The sequence below is a fragment of the Sciurus carolinensis genome, chromosome 18 (genome assembly GCF_902686445.1).
Source record: "Sciurus carolinensis chromosome 18, mSciCar1.2, whole genome shotgun sequence".
Taxonomy (NCBI): domain Eukaryota; kingdom Metazoa; phylum Chordata; class Mammalia; order Rodentia; family Sciuridae; genus Sciurus; species Sciurus carolinensis.
In genome coordinates this window covers 21827972-21848315 of record NC_062230.1, presented here as the reverse complement: position 1 = coordinate 21848315, position 20344 = coordinate 21827972, and positions in this window count along the sequence as shown.

The window sequence follows — 20344 nt, the reverse complement described above, 5'->3', positions numbered from 1 at the left end:
CAGGAGGGCTTTTGCATGACTTCTCTTTTCCTGCAACAGAGCAGGGTAGAGAAAGAGAAGCTGACGTTGCTGCTCAGCACTGGCCCGAGCATCCGGGGATGCTCCTTGGCACAGCACTTGATTATTATGATGCTGATCATCCTGAAGAACCAAAAATGATCAAGCTGCAGAGTTCAAAGGAAACGCGTAGGAAGAGTTTGGTGTCCGGTGACCTCCCGGGGCAAGCCTAACACCTCCAGCACACATTTCAGGGGAAAAGCAAACCCGTGTGAGAGAAGCCACAGCTCCTCAGGTCATCTGTCACTCACAGCTCGATGTGCTCCCGATTGATCCAAGGGCTGCGGACTCACCCTGGGGGAAATAACAACAGATATTTAAAGGGTGGGCAGCCGAGGAGGAACCATTAAAATAGGCAGGGAGATAAAAAAGAGACCGATCTCTAGGAATGTGGAAAGAACGATCAAAATATAATCGAAGCCCAATTATGCAGAGAATTTCATTTAGATCATGCCTGAGTATTATCTGCTGAATTCACAAACAGCAGGCTACTGGTGTCTTTAGCAAGATAATGCTTTTGGGGGTGAGGAGAGAGATGGAGGGAGAGATCACAGGAATGAGGAGTGGAATTTGGGGAGCATTGGGCTCCTTCTCCCTTTTGAGTGGGACAAACCCTCCCCATGTGACCCAGGACAGAGCCGTGAACCAAAGCTGGCCACTCAGCCCAACCCAACCCCCCTAAGTATACCACTAGTTCAGAGGTGGGTACATGCCCTGGGTTGGACTGGTCCCCATGACTCTGGGCTTGATATTAGGTGGCAGGAGGGTGTGCTCTCTGTTTTAATGTGCTATGCATTTCATTTAGAAACGTTGTTACAGTATTAGGGGTGGCGGGGGAGGAAAATCTCTTGCTCCCCATAAACATGCAGGGGAAGATGAAGCACAGACTTGGGCCCTCTGAAATGTTGCAACAGAATCACTGTGCCTCCACCTGGTATTACAGATCCTCTTTTTTCACTAAATTTCAACAGGGAAAGATGTGATCATGGAGACTGGTTGCCCCTGTGAAGGTAGAGACGAGGACAACAATGTCAAAGCTGAAAGAGCAAGGAGAGAGAGAAATCAGTCCCCATAATATTATGCGAACACCTGAATCCAGCCATACCTGAAGCCAGAAATTGAATCAGCCAAGACTTGAATTGTGAATTCCCTTGTCGTTCTTGGCCAGGGATTCTGCCTCTTGTGTGAAAAGACTCCTGATAAAAGGAGTGAGATGAAGCAGAGGGCAGAGGGATCCAGGACTGTCCTTTGAACTTCTAAATGCCAGCACTAGCAGGCAGGGGTTAAATCACCCCCCACCTTCTCACAGAATTGCCTGGTTGGGTCACTGTGGTCCAGGCAGCAATGGTCCAGGCAGGAGGCTGTCCAGTTGCTTCAGTTCCTTTCTGCACACAGGGGTCTGCTGTGTCTTTCCTGCAGCTGGAAGAGATGGCCCGCCTACCTGATCCATCCTCCTCCCTGTGTCTCTGCACTTGTCTCCACGGGCCTCCAGAAGGCTGCTGTAAATGGTCGCTGGCACGCCTGCCTCCAGGAGGAGACACGGACTTCAGAGCAGCCAGCAGACTGCCGGGATGTGGTCCTGCCGGGACGACCCGTGGGCCAGAGCTCTTTGCCCGAGTCCTTGACGATGCTCTGAGCAAGGCTCACATCATCCAGTCCTGAATTGCAGCAGGCAGAGGCCACAGTGGGGGGCTAAGTGGCTGCAGCTGGGCAGGTCAAAGGTTTGCAGAAACCCAGAGCCAGCAGATCATTAAGCCACTGGTCAGCCCAGGACCCTGCCAGGAGAGAGGCAGCAAGAAGTGAAGGAGTCGGGAACCTAGAGGTGCCCCGATCGGCAAGAGTCCCGTGGAGAGGAGACCGGGGAGCACCCTCTGGGCTGTTTTCAGCTTAGCAAGGGCGATCAAGGACACCAGAGAGGGACTACAGAGGGATGGTGGGCGACATCCGTCACACAGTGCTGTGGGACTAGGCGTCAACTCAGAGATGAAATGCAAAGCAATAAACCCAGGAAGGGTCAGAGGAAGAGAGAGCGAGCAGACCAGAGTCTAAAGCGGGAGTCGCGGTCTCCGGTGACCTCGGGGTTAAGGCAAGCACTCTTGCTGGATGAATCCTGCTGGGAACAGATCAAGGAAAACTGGAGAACTTATGCCCCATCTGTGTCACTGGGGCATGGTGCTGTCACAGAGGACAAAGGAGGGGTCAAGGTGGCCAGTGGTTCTAGAGAACACAGAAACCTATAGGATCATTTTTTTTTTTTTTAGCAGAATCGTTGAATTTTCAAACAATTCTTTTTAAAAAAATTTTAAATACGGGCCACTCATCCAATTTATTCTTTTTCTTTCTAAAAACATGATGGACTCCTGGATTCCAGTCCAGCACGTAAGATGCTTAGAAGTTGCCAACTCTGTCCTAAAAATATGTTAGAAACTGAATAAACTGAGAAATCATCAATTCTTCTTAGATTCATTTTGGTGAGTTTCACCTCCAGGACCCCCACCTCATTCTCACAGTGAAGAGCAGAGGAAAATCCATTCATGGTTCATCAAGGGGAGGGGACATTTTGAAATTCGCCAGAGCAGGTTGCTCTTCACGAAGCTGCTCTTAAAAAGAGTTTTTCCAGAGCTCAACTTTCTGGGGTTTTATCAGAGTCTAAATGACCTGGAGAAAATGAACACCCAACTTCAGCCCCCTTCAACCTCCCGTCCCTTCTAAGGGGGATGCTGAGAGGTACATGTGAAGTTCATGGTCCAGGGACACAGGTCACCCAAGGCTGAGACCTAGTCAGGCTGTGGGCTGCTTCCCTCCCCACACACACTTACTAGTGCTCTATCACGCTAGTCCTGACTCAGCCTGCCTCATCCACATGTCAACAAAAATTACCAGGCATACTAACAGGCAAGAACACAGTTTGAAGAGATTGAGCAAGCATTGGAATCAGAGCCTGACAGGGCAGGAATGTTGGAATTATCAGACAAGGTTTTTTTCAAGATTATAATTATTAGTATGCTAAGGGCTTTGATGGAAGAAATAAACAACTTATAAGAACATGTAAATGATATAAACAGGGAGATGAAAGAATAAAAAAGATATGCTAGAGACAAAAACACTGTAACAGAAATGAAAATGGTCTTTGATGAGATTATAGATAGTGTCTGAGAAGAGAACCTCTGAGCTGGTTAATGTGAAAACAGAAACTTCTAAATCTGAAATGCAAAGAGAAATATGACCACAAAGAATAAAAAAGAACAAGAATATCCAGAACTGTGGGACAACACACTAACTTTTGTGTAATGGGACTGCAACAAGAAGGAAGAAAAGCGGCATTTGTCTAAGATATTCTTAGACAATCATGACTGAGGAGTCTCCCAAAATTAACTTCAGACACCCAACCACAGATCCAGTCAGCTCAGAGAACACTAGACAGGAAAAATTCAAAACAAACCAACAAAACAAAACCAAAAAAGAACCCTGACAGCTACTTCATAATATTCCAACTTCTGAAGATCAAATTAGAGAAAAATCTTTTTTATAATTATTATTTTTTTAATTTTTTTACAGACAGCATTTTGATTCATTGTACACAAATGGGGTACATCATTTCATTTCTATGGTTGTGCATGATGTAGATTCATACCATTCGTGTAATCATACATGTACATAGGGTAATGATGTCTGTCTCATTCCACCATCTTTCTTACCCCTCTCCCTCTCGTTTTCTTCTACATAATCTAAAGTTCCCCCATTCTTCTCTCACCCCCAACCCTCCCACCCCCATTATGTATCATCATCCACTTATCAGGGAAAACATTCGACCTTTGTTTTTTGGGGATTGACTTATTTCACTTAGCACAATATTCTCCAATTCCATCCATTTATCTGCAAATGCCATAATATTATTCTTCTTTATGACTGAATAATATTCCATTGTGCATATATACTACAGTTTCTTTATCCATTCATCTGTTGAAGGGCGTCTAGGTTGGTTCCAAGAAACTGGAGGAAAAATCACCTTGCTATAGAGGAGCAAGGTAAGAATGACATCTGACCTCCGCTCCAAAGTTATGTGTGTGGGGAGACATTAGAGTGAACCACTGAAGATCTGAGGGATGGAAACCTGCCAACTTGGAACTCTGTACCCTGTATCACTTCATTCTAAGAGGGAAGGAAGGACTGGGGACAGTGTTCAGTGAGCGAGCACTTCCCCTAGCATCCAGAACTGCATCCGCATAAATAAACAAACAAACAAACAAATAAATGGTGAAATAAAGATTTTCTTAGACAAAAATGGAGGGAATTTGTTGCCAATAGGCCTGCCTTGCAGGAAATGTCAAAAAAGGTTCTTCAGAGAGAAGAAAAATAATGTATGTGAGAAAGTCAGCTCTACACAAAGAGAAGAAGAGCGTCGGAGAATAAATAGAGAAAGTAACAAAAGCTTATTTTTGTTTCTTATTCTTAACTGATTTAACAGGTAAAATCCTGCTCACATTCATGAGAGCAAGGTATCTGATGGAGTGTGCTTGTGTGTATGTGCACCTGCTCATGCACCAGTGAAATTAACAATGACTGTGACAAATGACAGAGGGAGGCTTAGAAGTGTTTTTTGGAGTGTAATCTCTCATTTTTCTGATTGTACACATTACAGGATCACATGGGCCATGCAGTCATACCTGCACATGAGGTGATAATGTCTGTGTCACTCTGCTAACCTTCTTTCTCCCATGCCCCTTCCCCTCCCTTCACTCCCCTCTACCTAATGTAAGGTGAGTCCGTTCTTCCCTAGCGCCCGCCTATGGTAAAATAGCATCCGCATATCAGAGAAAACATTCAGCCTTGCTGGTAAATGGATGGAATTGGAGAATATCATAGAAATGTCTTTCTATTATAAGTTATCATGCCATTTGTGAAGTGGCGTGATGTTATTTGAAAGTGGGTTGTTGGTAAACGTGTATTTCGATTTATCAAGGCTTGGACATGAGGTGTCCCCACAAGCTCCTGTGTGAGACGACGCAAGAACCCTCAGAGGTGAAATGGTCAGAGTACAAGAACCCACTCGGGTGGATCAGCCGATGGGGGTTGTGTCGGGTGAGGTTTGCTGGGGAGGCGGGTCCTGGGGGTGCCCGGGGGTCTCTACCTTGTCCCTGGTGAGTGGAGCTCTCTGCTTTCTGGCTGCCACGTCCCTGCTGCTTCCTCCCCTTGCCCTTCTGCCATGTGCTGCCTCACCCCGGCCGGGAGCCCTGGAGTTGGCTGTCGTGGACTGATACCTCTGAAACCATGAGCCCAAATGAACTTTCCCTCCTCTAATTGTTCTTTTTTTATTTTAAAATTTTTTTATTTGTTTTAATTAGTTATACATGAGAATAGAGTACATTTATACATTTTGGTAGCTCATACATAGATGGAGTGTAATCTCTCCTTTTTCTGATTGTGCACATTGCAGGATCACATGGGTCACGCAGTCATACCTGCACACGAGGTGATAATGTCTGTTTCACTCTGCTGTCCTTCCTTCCCCACACCCTTCCCCTCCCTTCACTCCCCTCTACCTATTGTAACTCTATTCTTCCCTAGTGCCCCCCACCCTTATTGTGAATTAGCATCCACGTATCAGAGAAAACATTTGGCCTTCAATTTTTTGGGTTTGGTTTATTACACTTATCAAGATATTCTCAAACTCCATCACTTACTAGCAAATGCCGTAGTTTTATTCTTCTTTAAAACTGAGTAATATTCCATTTTGTGTGTGTGTTTGTGTGTGTGTGTGTGTATACACCACATTTTCTTTATCCATTCATCTGTTGAAAGGCTCTTAGGCTGGTTCCACAGGAGACCCCATGACTACTGAAGAAAAAGTAGGCACAAGTTTTCACCATGTTGAACTAGGACCTGACTTCCTTAACAAGAGCCCTAAAGCAAAGAAGTTAAATCAAGGATCAATAAATGGGATGGATTCAAATTAAAAAACTTCTTCTCAGCAAAAGAAACAATCAATGATGTGAAGAGAGAGCCTAGAGATTGGAAGAAAATCGTTACCACATGCACCTCAGATAAAGCATTAGTCTCTAGGATATATAAAGGACCCAGAAAACTTAACACCAAAAAAAAACCCCAAATAACCCAATCAATGAATGGGCTAAGGAACTAAACAGACACTTCATAGAAGAAGAAATACAATGGATCAACAAATATATGAAAAAATGTTCATCATCTCTAGCAATTATAGAAATGCAAATCAAAACTACTCTAAGATTTCATTTCACCCCAATCAAAATGGCAGTTATCAACAATACAAGCAACAATAAATGTTGGTGAGGATGTGGGAAAAAGGCACACTCATACATTGCTGGTGGGAATGCAGATTGGTGCAACCGTTATGGAAAGCAGTGTGGAGATTCCTCAGAAAACTTGGAATGGAACCACCATTCAACCCAGCTATCCCACTCCTCGGTTTATACCCAAAGGACTTTAAATCAGCATAATACAGTGACACAGCCACATCAATGTTCATAGCAGCTCTAATTGTTCTTGTCGGGTCCTTTGGTCACAGCAATGAAAAAGCCCATTGAAGCACAACTCCGGAATAACTATTAAAAAGCCTTATTTTAAAAAAAGGAAACAAATATAATTGATATGCTACAAAAGAAGAAAAAATATGATAATATTTGCTTGACCAAACCCAAAGGGTAGAAAATTTGTGGAAGAAAGACAAAACAAAGAAAGGAAAAAGAAAAACAGCAACAAATAGAAAACTATAATAAATAGGATATATGTTAATCTAACATGTCAATAATCACTTTAAACATCAATGGTCTAAAAATACCTTTTAAAAGACATAATGGTGTCAGAATGGATTAAAGAACAAGACCTAACTATATTATATAGGAAGTCCGCCTTAAATATAAAGTCATATAAATCAAAACTAAAGGAAAGGAGGAAAAACGCACCCTGCTAACCTTAATGAAAAGAAAATGGAAGTAGCCATGCTGATTGAAGACAGAACGAACTTCAAAGCAAGAAGAGTTAAGGGCTAGCGAGGCAGATTACATACAGTGGTCAGGACTCCAAGAAGCAGAGTCCCTAATGTGCACCTACTAACAAGGGGCATCGAAATAGGTGAGGCAAAGGCTGGTAGTTTACAAGGAGAAGCAGACAGATCTGCTCTTCCAGCTGGAGAGTTTCAAAATGTTCGTATCTGTGCATGATCATCAGATATGGCAGGAGGTGCAGTTTGACATATTCATATGTGCATATGATATAAGGTGTTCCATTTCAATCTCCAGTATTTCCCCTTCCTCTCCTCTCCTCCCATGTCTCCTCTTTTCCTTCCTCTATTCTATGGTCTTCTTTTAATTAATTATTGCTTTTTAAAATCTGTGCATTAGAGATATACATAAAAGTGGAATTCACTGCAATACATTCTTCACACATGCACAAAACAGTTTGGTCCATTTCATTCCACAGTCCCCTCCCCTTTTCCATCTCCCTCCCCCCCACTCTACTATCCTTCCTTCCATTTTCATGGAATCCCCTTTTTTCATTCCTTGTTTCTCTCTAGCTTCCTTCTTCCCAAAGTGTACAGATCCAGAGTCAGAAAATCAGGAAGGACTTGGCGGAACTCAGCAGCACCGTCAATCAACTGGATATGACGGACTCCTTATAGACTACTTCCTCCCACGACAGCAAAAACACATCCTCCTTGAGTTCATTTGAAATACTTGCCAAGATAGACCTGGTTCCGGGCCATATAACGCACCTCCACAACGTTCAAATAGGAGAAGTAGGATGTGTGTGCTCAGACCGCAGTGGAACTAAACTGGAAATTAAAACAGAAAGATCGCTCTAACATCCTACCACCCTCGGACACAGAGCTGCATGCTTCTAAATGACACATGGATCAGAGAAGAATTCTAAAGAGAAATTTGAAAAATATTTTGAACTAAATTAAAATGAAAATACAACTTTTCTAAGTCTAAGGGACACAAAGAAACCTGTGGTCATGAAGGATTTTGCAGCATTGTGTGCCCAAGTTAGAAAAGGAGAAAGATCTAAAATCAATAGGCTAAGATGTGACTTTAGGAAATTAGGAAAATAATATCCAATTTAATCCACAGTAAGTAAGCAGAAGAAAAGAAATAATAGAGAATTAAGACATACATCAATAAAATTGGAAATGAGGATCAATAGAGAAATCAACAAAAACAGTAGCTGGTTATTTGGAAAGATCAATAAAATCTACAAACTTCTAGCCAGGCTAAGTAAGCAAAAAGAGAAAATACAAATTTCTAATATCAGAAACTAAAAAGGGAATATCATTACTGATCCCATGGATGCTCAAATAATATTAGAATACGATTAATAATATCCACAAACTTTATAACCTAGGTGAGATGGACCAATTCCTCAAAAGATTGGATATGCTCAACTCACTCAAGAAAGAAACCATCTGTAAAGGCCTGTATCTACTCAAAAGAATTGACTTAATAATTAGTAACTTCTAAAACTGAAAGAATCAGGCCCAGATGGGTTCACTGGTGAATTCTATGAAACAATTAAAAGAAAAGAATAACACAAATTATGTATAAGCTATTCCAGAAGATACAAGCAGAGGCAATACTTGCTCTTTGTATGAGACCAACATTACCCTAATACCAAAGCCCAGCAAAGACATTACAAGAAAACTACACATCAACATCTCTTATGAACACAGATGCAAAATCTTCAACAAATGAATCAAAACACAGTCTGCATTTAAAAAATAAATAAATAAAAATGTAAAAAAATATTGTCAAATGGAATCCAATGATATATAAAGAGAATCATCTACAAGTCCTGTTCATCCATTAATATTCAATTCTTGTGATCTATCATATCAGCACACTAGAAAGTAAAAACACTATGACCCTATCAAGAGATGCAGAAAAATCATTTGACAAAATCCAACACCTGTTTGAAAGGACTCTCAGAAAGGTAGGAATAGTTATCGGTGAGAAACTTGAAGATTGTCAGCCAAGATCAGGAAGAAGGCAAGAATGTCTTCTCTCTCCTCTGCTTTCAATACCATCCTTGAAATGCTAGTTAGTGCAATAAGGTAAGAAAATGAAATACACAGTGTATAGTTTGGCAGACTCCCAATGTGCACTCCCAGGAAGATCCCTTGATATAAACTATAGTATCAGACGATAATGATGTGTCAATGTCGGTTCATCAATTGTGACAAAGTCATCACTGTGGTGCAGACTGAAGATGGGGGTAGGTGGGGACTCTCTGTACCTTCCATTTAATTTTGCTATGAATCTAATCTACAAGTTCCTCAAATTAAAGAGTATGTATATGCCACACTAACATTTTATTTTGGTCTATTGAGTGTCATATACAAGAGAGGACATGAAGACAGGCCCAAACTTTCACTAAGAGATGATGCTATAGTTTGATTATGGCTCATTCCCTCTGAAACTCATGTTGAAATTTTTTCCTAACATAGGGTGGAAGCAGATCATTATGAAGCAACAGGGCTTCCCACCTCCTGTTCTGTCTCTTTTGAACATTTCCACTTGCCCTTCACCTCTCTGCCATGAGTTGAGGCAGCACAAGAACCTCCCCAGGATGGGATCACTGATCTTGAACTTTCAAGCCTCCAGAACCATAAGCTAAAATAAATCTTTTCCTTATAAATTACCCAGTCTCGGGTGTTCTGTTATAGCAACAGAAAATGAACAAGAAACGTGAAACTCCCGAGGTAGGGATATGTGCAAGTAAGAATGAGGATGCTGGAAGGAGGGGGGTAAGGAGCCTAATGGGATACAAGAACAGAGGGGACGGATCACAATAAGGACCTTGATCTTGACAAGGAATCGGCTTTGGTTTCAAGCCAAGAAGTGGCATCACATATTTTTTTCCTTTAATATAATGGGCAGCAACAAACTCAGAAAGAAGAGAAGGATCGCTTCACTTCCCTTAAGCCAACATATCCCTCTTCTCTCATAGGAGACAAGTCCCATCTCGATCCCTCATCTTCTGTCTGAGGTCACGGTCCAGTAGGAGAGGTGTGTATGAAGGATAACTGCATTGCATCATGGTCCTCACCTTGCTGTCTTCTGTGAGGGTCCTGTGTCATGCATAGGGTGCAGCTTGAGACCCTCACCTGGGAGTCTGTCTTCTTCTGCAGAGTTTGCAAACTAAATTCTTGGGGGTGGCACTAGTTGCTATAACAAACAAATCCAAAATTTGTGTGGTCTAATGGAACAGAAGATCATTTTCTGGTGATGCTAGTTGAGGGCAGGTGATCCTGTCTGTAGGAATCTCACCTCCACGTGATGGTACAGGGACTCAGCTCTGCCATGTATTACCTCGATGACATCTTGGAGAATCCAGTTCTTCTGTAACAGGGAAAGGAGGAGAGAGAGAGGGGGGGGCGGGAAGACACATCTCATCAGACTCCTTGGTTAGGAAGTCACATGTCACATCTCTCTACTTTCCAGTGGGGAGAGCTGGTCACATGACTCAGGAGCAAGGGAGAGTGGGAGAGGCTGTGATTGCATTGGGAGAAGACCTGGAAGGTGGCAGGGATGAGTTGGGGCCCTGGGGCTTTATCATCCCAGTGCAGGTGAATGCAGGTGAGTGCAGGTGAGTGGAAATGAGTACAGGTGAGTGCAGGTGAGTGCAGGTGAGTACAGGTGAGTGCAGGTGAGTGCAGGTGAGTGGAAATGAGTACAGGTGAGTGCAGTGCAGGTGAGTGCAGGTGAGTACAGGTGAGTGCAGGTGAGTGGAAATGAGTACAGGTGAGTGCAGGTGAGTGCAGTGCAGGTGAGTGCAGTGCAGGTGAGTGCAGGTGAGTGCAGGTGAGTACAGGTGAGTACAGGTGAGTGCAGTGCAGGTGAGTGCAGGTGAGTGCAGGTGAGTGCAGGTGAGTACAGGTGAGTGCAGGTGAGGGACACCCAGACCGACATGCTCGGTGTGTTTGGATGACGCCCAGGTGGGCTCTGCAGAAATGCTGCCTGGGTATGGATTCCCACTCTGCCCGACCTGCCACGATCCCCAGGCAAGCCCTCCAACCTCTCTGAGCTTCCACTCCCCACTAGACTCGCTTCCCTCCTGTGAAGAGCAGTGCTTGCTGTGTAGGAAACGCTCACTAATGGCGTCCCCGTGTTATCCACGACTGCAGACTCCTGGAGCCCAAACGCGGATCCCACGAGCTCCGGCCCCTCTCACCTCCGGGTTCTGGCGCAGGAACCGCCCCCTGGGGGAGCTAGCTTTCGTGGGCCGCTGTTCTGGGAGGCCAACGGGCTGGACCAGAAGGGAGATCAGGTGCGGACAGGCTGACGGGAGCTGAGGGCTTTGTAGAAGCCCGGGCAGAGGATGCACCTGCAGCGAGGGAGGGAGGCAGAAGGGGAGGTGGGCAAGTGGAGGCAGCAGAAGCCAGAGAGGGACTGTGAGGTCAGCTATCTGGCTGCTGTGACTAAAGGGCCTGACCAGCACCACTGTCAAGCAGAAGCTTACTGGAGGGCTCACAGTTCCAGGGATCTTGGTCCATAGAAGGCCGGCTCCATTCCTCCGGGCTCCAGGTGAGGCTGAGCATCAAGGCAGGAGAAGGTGGCGGAGGGAAGCAGCTCACATCCGGGTGGTCAGGAAGCAGAGACTCCACTGTCCAGATGCAAATATCCACCAGAGCCACGCCCCGTTGCCACCTCCTCCAGCCACACCCGCCCCTCCAGTCACCCTGATTCACTGATGGGGTTTAGACTCTCACAACCCGGTCATCTCTCCTCTGCACCTTCTTGCTCTGTCTCACACGTGAGCTTCCGGGGGACACCTCACCTCCACACCATAACCGGTCCTTAGGGAAAGGACAGATGGAGGCGAGGAAGGAGGAGCGGGAAGAAGAGTCTTGGGTCAGACGTTGGGACGGGGAAGGAAGGAGAAGGAAGGCAGGGGACTGTGGGAGGGAGGGAGAGCAGGAGGAAGGAGGGGGTGCGGGCCCCAAAGGGTCTTCCAGGATCTGCAGACGTCAGCGGCCAGAGTCAAGCATGACTGTGACCCCAGCCGGTCCCCACAGCACAGAGCCGAGCCACCGAGAGCGGCCCCCAGTGTGGCGGCAAGCTCCCCGCCTCCAGGGCTCCATAAGGGCGGCGTGGCTGTATTGTCAGGAGCATGTGCCAATCCCGTCCAAATCAATTAAGCCCTTAATCACGCTGTGAGCCAGCGAGATGTGGAGCGCCCAGGTGGGAGCCATGAATATTAGTTGTATTTAAACTGCCAAATGCTTCTGATACCGTAAAGCATCCTTGAGTTGCACAATAAAATCCAAAGTTTAATTGGTGGGTAACAAGGCCCCAGGCAATTGTACGTTATTAATGCTGACAACAGGAGTACGTATGCGCGGCCCGGCAGCCGCGCCAGCCGCCAGCCCCAGGAAGAAGTTATTGGTGTGCAGTCCAATTGCAGGAAGATTTAGGGTCTTTCACCATTGGATCCTTCTCAAACATCAAGTTGGAAATACCTCATCTGCCCCATCAACTGTCATGCAAGAGATGTTTTGGAAAGGATAGAGGAATAGAGGTTCATGGTACGGGTAGGCAGTCGCTGATGCCAGTAGGTTGGGGCAGCCCTACATGGTTGTGCAAGTTGTGTACTGCACAAGACTTCTGGTTCAAGGGGAGTGGATGGGGGTTGAAATTCATGTTCTTTGGTATGGAACTCTCTCTGTCCTTGAGGAGGACAGGAGGTTTTTGGTTTTTTCTTTTTTTTCTTTGTCAATTCGAATCATCCAGAGAGTGAAATGTTTTCTAACTTGTCCGCATGTGGAGGAGGCCATTTTATCCTTTGTCCAGACAGGAGGGTCATCTTCTTCTTACTTACATGGACTCACAGGCTGAGTGTGACCAAGCGCAGGCATGGGAAGCACACCACTTAGGAACCATCAAAAGAAGCTTGAAGCCCGGGCTCGGTCCTGCCTGGGTTGGCTTGGTCAGGTGTGGTGGCTCTCAGCTTTCCCGTAGGGTCAGGGCAGGGGTGCCTGGCCTGGCTTTGTGTTCCCAAGATCTCAGTGTGGCCTTGACCTTACGGTGTGGTCACAGAATGTGCCGGCAGGATGGAGAGGGAAATCAACAACTCAAGCCGTTAGCTCTGCGTCCCCCTACCTGCCACACACCTGTGATACACCAGCACCTGTGATACACCTCCCACCTGTACCACAGCATGCACCTGTAATACACCACACACCTATGATACACCAGCACCTGTGATATGCCTCACACCTGTCACACCACACACCTGTGATATACCACACACCTGTGATACACCTCACACCTGTATACACCACGCATCTGAAACATAGCACACACCTGACACACACCCCACACCTGTGATTCACCAGGCACCTGTGATACACCATGCACCTGTAATACACCACGCACCTGACACACACCACATACCTGTGATATACCATGCACCTGTACAACATCACGCACCTGAAATACACAACTCACCTTTAATATACCACACACCTGTAATACACCATGCACCTGAAACACACCACACATCTGTACAACACCACACGCCTGAAACACATCACACACCTGTGATACACCAGGCACCTGAAACACATCACTCACCTGCACCGCGCCACACATTACATCTTTACAAACAACTTCTGTGGTTATGTGAACAGTATGGTCGTCTCACTACACCTTTTGCCTGTTGGAAACCTTGCCTTGCTAAATACAAACATTTTAAAAATGAAACCGTTTTGGCGATTTCATTCTGAAGCATTTTGTTACTTAAAAAAGACTCGGGTCCTCAGAATGCTCACAGCTGGAAGCTGCTCTGGCTCCGTCAGAGGGTCCTGGGCATCAGGAGGACGAGAACCTGGCGCCTGCCGGGGGGTCCTCGGGCGACTGGCTTTTGAAACCCAGGCGTCGTGAGAGGAGGCTGGACAGAGCCAGGCTGCCTGGGAGGACAGCGCGCCCGACCCCTCTGCTCAGACATCCCACAGCACACACACCCCTGAAATGGGTGGAGCCGCCCAGTGCCGGGGGAGGAGCCAGCCACTCGGCACCCCAAAACCTGCAGGATGTGCCCGGCCACACCTCAGTTCCAGCACTGGAAACAGGAGCGGCGTTCCTTCTCTGGTGGCTTCTCTCCGGCAGACCCCACGGCAAGTGCACGTCCTTGGGTTCCAATAACCCACTTGACAAGTTGACCTGGCTTTTATTCTTACCTGCCTGTCACCACTGCCAGGCTGGGATCTGCCTGAGCTCATACCTATGGCTTATTCAACGAAGTCTAGATTTCAACAAAAAAAGAAATCTAGCTCAGTGTGGGACACACGGTAGGGACTAGCAATGTGTCCATGTGCTCGCTACGCTAAACACTGTCATAAGCGTTTTACACACACGAAGCCGTTTGTCCTCTGTTTTAGCTCTATAAGGGGCCATTATGCCCTGTGCCGGTAACTCGCTCATTATCTCCCGGCCGTGAAACACTCTGCGCCTTGCTCCAGAAGGCAGCTCGCATTTTTGTGCAGAACCAGGTGGTGACTATTTTAGATTTTGCAGGCCTTAAGGTCCCCGTCGAAATCGCTCAAATCTGCCATTGAGGCATAAAAACAACCTCAGACAACACATAAATACATGAAGACGGCTAGGATTCATGGACGCTAAAAGGTGGGTTTTGTATCATTTTCACATCATAAAATATTCTTCTTTTCATTTTTTTAAACCATTTTGAACCGATTTCTCACAGTTGGGACATGCGAGAGCAGGTAGCAGACCAGCTTTGGCCTGTGGGCCCCACTGAGCCCACCTCTGCTAGACCTGCCACTCTGGGGTTGGACGTCTGGGGACCGCCTTTCCCAGAATTCCTTGACGCCCGCCGGCCTCTGGGGTTCTGCCAGTGGGGGGCGCTGCTGCAAGATCGGCGGGAGGAGAGAAGAAGGGACTTGGTTCTGACCAACTGCCGCCAGGATCTCTCCAAGGATTTAGGCTTCAGTTTCTTTTGACGCTCCCGCCATCAGCCATGTAGGGCCCCCAGGGCGGCAGTACCAGGCACTTGGTACTCCCTGAGAACAGCCTGTGTGGCACCTCTCTGTGAGGCGTGTCATGGTGTGGAGGTGAGGTGTCCCCCAAAAGCTCACGTGTGAGACCATGCAAGAAGGTTCAGAGGAGAAGTAACTGGGTTGAGAGAGTCTGAACCCAGTCAGTGAGTTAATCCCTGATGGAGGAGCTGAGTGGTCACTGAAGGGGTGGGTGTGGCTGGAGGGGGTGGGCATTGGGGCGTGGCTTTGGGGCAGATATTTCTATCTGGCGAGCAGAGACTCTCTGCTTCCTGATCACCTTGTGAGCTGCTTCCCTCGACCACTCTCTTCCTCCATGATGCCCTGCCTCACCTGGAGTCCCAAGGGACTGAGCTGGCCGTCCATGGACTTAGACCTCTGAAACTGTGAGCCCTTGAATAAACTCTTCCTCCTCTACAGGTGCGCTGGTCGGGTCATTTGGTCACAGCAGTCAACAAGCTGACTGAGACAAGGTCCAAGCACTCACTTAAAGGCATCCGGCTGTAAGAGCCTAAGTTCTGTAAAAGCACCTCTCCCTTTCTGTCCCCAGCTCTGTGAAGTAACTGCTGCATGGCCGATGTCCAGGGTACCTCAACGCTCCACCACTGGTGCTCCAACACCTACATAACCAACGTCCCTAGTTCATCCCCTCCCTTCAAATACCTAGTGCGATTCTGCTCCCCTAACTAAATCCCAGCCAGTAGGTCTCCATTTAACAGACTGGAAAACTGAGTCTCCCGGATGTTTCAGGCTTGTCTACCTAGGTAATTGTCCCAAGTCAGTCACAGGCATTTGTCAGGAAAAAGATAAAGAGAGGCATTGGTCCTCAAGCAGGTAGAGTCTGAGCCCATGCAGGCTACGGAAGGAAGGGCCTCCACCCACTCTGTTCCAGTCCAAGCTGCACATGGGCACCACATTCTCAGGGTTGAACGAAGACATGATGGATGAGCGTCTCTTATCTTCCAGTCTAGTGCTGGTCTGGGCATGAATTTGGGAGCAATAGATGGCTGTTGAAAGAAAGGAAGGAGAATTAAGGTTTTAAACCAAGAGTTCTCAACCTTGGTTGCATGTCAAAATTCCCTTAAGAACTTAAGAGAAAACAGGACCCAGCCCCATGCAAAACCATATGCTTCCACATAGGATTCTGCCTCTTCAGTGATGAAATATGCAAAGCAGTACCTCATTGTGATCTCAAAGGGGGAGCCATGATTAGTAACTGGTGAGTCGAAAACTGTTTCTCCTACAATCTAAAGCCTTCCCGGGTGCCAACAGGCAAAAAAAAAAGATTGCTCATATTAACGGAGGAAAAGAAGAGAGAGCAAGACACCATGGGTGGACCTGATTTAAATAAAATTGTTCCATAGTTTAGTAAGGAAATTAATAAAATCATAAGGGAAGTTCACATAAAGTAATAAATCCATGTAGTTTTCAAATATGTGAAAATAAGCTAAACCTCATCCAGTATTTTCTTCAATTAATTTTAAAACTGAGGTACTGTTTTTCATGTAAGCAAAGCTCGAAAAAATTGTCAATAAATATCGAATGGATTCCCCATAAGAATGGAGAGAATGCTTAAATGTCCGCCCACACCACTCTATTTATCACTGTGAAAAGGCCTATAAAAGACATAATATTGGAAAAGAAGAATGAAAATTGCCTTTATTCAATGATGACACAATTGCATATGTAGAAAATCCAAAGGAATCAGATCCCCAAAACTACCAGAACTGATATGAAAATAGAGCAAAATCATAAATACAACTTAAACATAATTCAATCATATTTTATATACTACCAACAAAAAATTGAAAAATAAATTGAAAAATTTATCAAGACCTCAAAAACATAAAATGTTTAAGAATAAATTAAACGATTGCTATGCAAGAATTTTGTTCTCGAGAAAATGCAAAACATAACTGAGTGAAACCAAACAAGACTTCCAAAGTTGAAAGATATACTATGTTCATGGATTTGAAGACTGTTACCTACATTTATTGACAATTTACCTACCTTTATTGGTGACTGTGATGCAGACTGAATCAAAATCTCAGCAATATTTTTTGTAGAAATTGAAATGGTGATTATAAAATTTGCGTGTAAATACGACAGAATAGCCAAAATATTCTTGAAAAATAACAAAGTTGTAGGACCATAGCATGACTTCAAAACTAATAATTACCAAGAAAGTACAGCAGTGTCATAAGGATCATTGCAACAAAAGAGAGAATACAACTACAATTCACACTTATGCGGTATCTTGATTTTTTAAATAAGATGTCCAAGTAATTCAGTTGGAGGAAAAAAATGTCTTTTCAACAAATAACATTGGACCAACTGGATAAGCATATGGAAAAAAGTAAACCTTGACCTCTACCTCGTACATATATAAAAAATTACTCAAAATAGACTATATACATAAATTTAAATACTAAAATGATGAAGCTTCAAAAGAAAATATAAGAGAATAGCTCCACAACTTTGGCAAAGGATTTTAGAACCAGAAAAGGCACTAACCACAAAAGAACAAATTTTAATTCATAAACATTTAAAGTGTTGCTCACAAAGTGACACCAGTTAAAAAATAGACATACCACAGACTGAGAGAAAATATGTATCTGACAAAAGACTAGGATCCATAACATATAAAGAATCTCACAAATCAACAATAAGACAAACACCTAATTTTAAATGACAGAAGACTTGAACAGATATTTTACAAAAAGAACATTTGCTAATGGGCAATAATCATACCAAAAGGTGCTCAGCAGTGTTGGTCATCAGGAAAATGTATATTAAAACACACTACTCACTAGAATGATGAGATAAAACCTCACATCCAATAGAATGACCAGAACTTAAAAGACTGGCAGCATCAAATGCTAATGAGCATATGAATCAACTACACCCTCATTTATTGCTATTTGGAGTGTAAAATGGTTCAGGTACTCTGAGAAATAGCTTGGCAATCTCTCATACAGTTAAACCCACACCTGCCCTATGATCTCAAAATTCTACTCCTGGGCATGTATCCAAGAAAAGGGAAAACATAGGTACATAAGGTTGCTCAAGGATGCTGACAGCTTTACTCAGTCTCAAGCAAACCAAAGGTTCATCAAACACAGGGTAAACAGATATTGGTATACTCAAGCAATGGAATATTAGTCAGCAATGAAAAAGGATCGCAGATGTGAGTTTCACACACCTTATATCAAGCAAAACAAGTCAAACACAAGAGAACATCACTGTGTGATTTCAGTTCTGTGAAGTTCAAGAGCAAAATCTATGATGATAAAAGTTGAAACAGTCATTACTTAGAGAAGGGGTGGAAAATTAACTGAAAGAGGTAAGAGAAAACCTTCTCGAGTGGTGGAATTGTCTCTCCCTTGATGGAGGTTAGAATTACGTGGACTTACATGCTGAACTCTGCACTTTGGGTCTGTGCATGTTGTAAATTGTGCCTTAATTTTTTAAAAGCTAAATATTTGGCGAGGGGTTGTGAGAAATGTAGAGAAACATACAAATGTAGTACAACCTCGCTGGAGAGCAATTTTGACAACACCCATGAGAATAAGCTATACCCAAGCATGGTGGAACCAGTCACTTCACTTAAGGGCCATCCGGCAGATATAGAGGCACATGGTGGAGACACACCCAGAAAAATATCCTCGGCAAAATCGTTTGCACTTGCAAAAGACGAGAAATACCATTCAAATCCATCCATGGAGGCAGGTTGAATAAATGACATCACCACATTTTAACAGAGTGTAACGCAGGTGCTAAAATAATAAGGCAGAGGCTGTGTACCCATACAAAGTGACATTCACGGTGCCCGGCACATGGACGTAGCTGCAAAAGGTGCAGCATGGAGTTTATAATATTCTTCCATTGGTGGAAAAATATGTGCGCACACGTAATACAGTTTAAAAGGTATATAAAAACTGAACCTGCGTCAGGCGGGGTGGCTCGCACCTATAATCCCAGCAACTCGGGAGGCTGAGGCAGGAGGATGGCAAGTTCAAGGCCAGCCTCAGCAACTTGGTGAGACCCTAAGCAACTTAGTGAGACCTTGTCTCTACATTTAAAAAGCAGGAGAGGGGCAGGAGAGGTGGCTCAGCTGTAGGGCACCCCTGGGTTTAATCCCTGGTATAAAATAAAAAATCCGCTTCCCCAGTGGGCCTGGTCCAGACCCCTTAGTGTCTTCCTGGAGTGCTGCCCGTCATCTGTCTCTGACTAGGTCCCACCTCCTTCCTCTGCTCTGCTCCCTCTGTGAGGCCAGGGGTGCGTGTGTCTTGGTATCTTCCCAACCAACACTGCCCTTCACCACCCAGCATGTGAATTATTGGATTTTCCAGCCTTTTATTTATACCTGGCTTTGCCCAAGCAAAACAGAGCTGGGACCGTGTCTAGCCCAGCCAGATATATGCCCCCAAATGAGACCATGAAATATCCCTGCAATTTTCAGATGCCTTGAGACATACGCTCTTAAATATTTAGTAGATTATAAACGGCCCAAAGCTCGAGTCCAGCTTTGAAATATAACTTCTCAACCAGCCCGCCTGGACAGTTCGCCCCCAGCTCCAAAAGGGAGCATAATTGTGGCTGTTCCTGATGAATCGGAGGGTGGACACCGCGGAATCGCCAGGCAGTATTTATGACGACGTCCAGGGGGTTCTGGACACACGGGCTGGCACGGCCTCCTCGGCGATCCTGCCGTCTGCAGCCTGCGTGCAGATGTGTGGGAGAGAATCACAGAGCCAGGGCTGAGGCCCGAGCCTGCAGCCACCTCCTGTGTGGCCTGGAGAACACCACGCTCCCTCTCTGGGCCCCCAGCCCTCTAGATTGCACTAGAAAGCACAGTGGCCCCGCAGCACCCTGGGACATCTGAGGGTCTGCGATCACGTGATTTTACTAAGATATATTTCACAGTAAAAAAGGGATGAATAAAGAGCAAGGATTTACCAACAAAAAGAAAGTTTTTAAAATTGGAACAAAAGAAATGTTGTATTTCTTTTCATGGTTGCCGATGCCACAGTATTTTCGCCTGGTTATAAATGAAGCATGGCAAGCCCTCCCTGAGCAGAATCGGGAATTTTAACAAGATCCCCAGGTAATAGGCTTGCTCTGAGCTCCCCAGGGACATAAAAATTCCCCTAAAGGCCTCTCGTAAAACTGGCGCCTCTGGCCATTCTGGCTGCAGTGGATGAACTAGACGTAGGGTAGAACTCAGAGCAGCGCACAGCT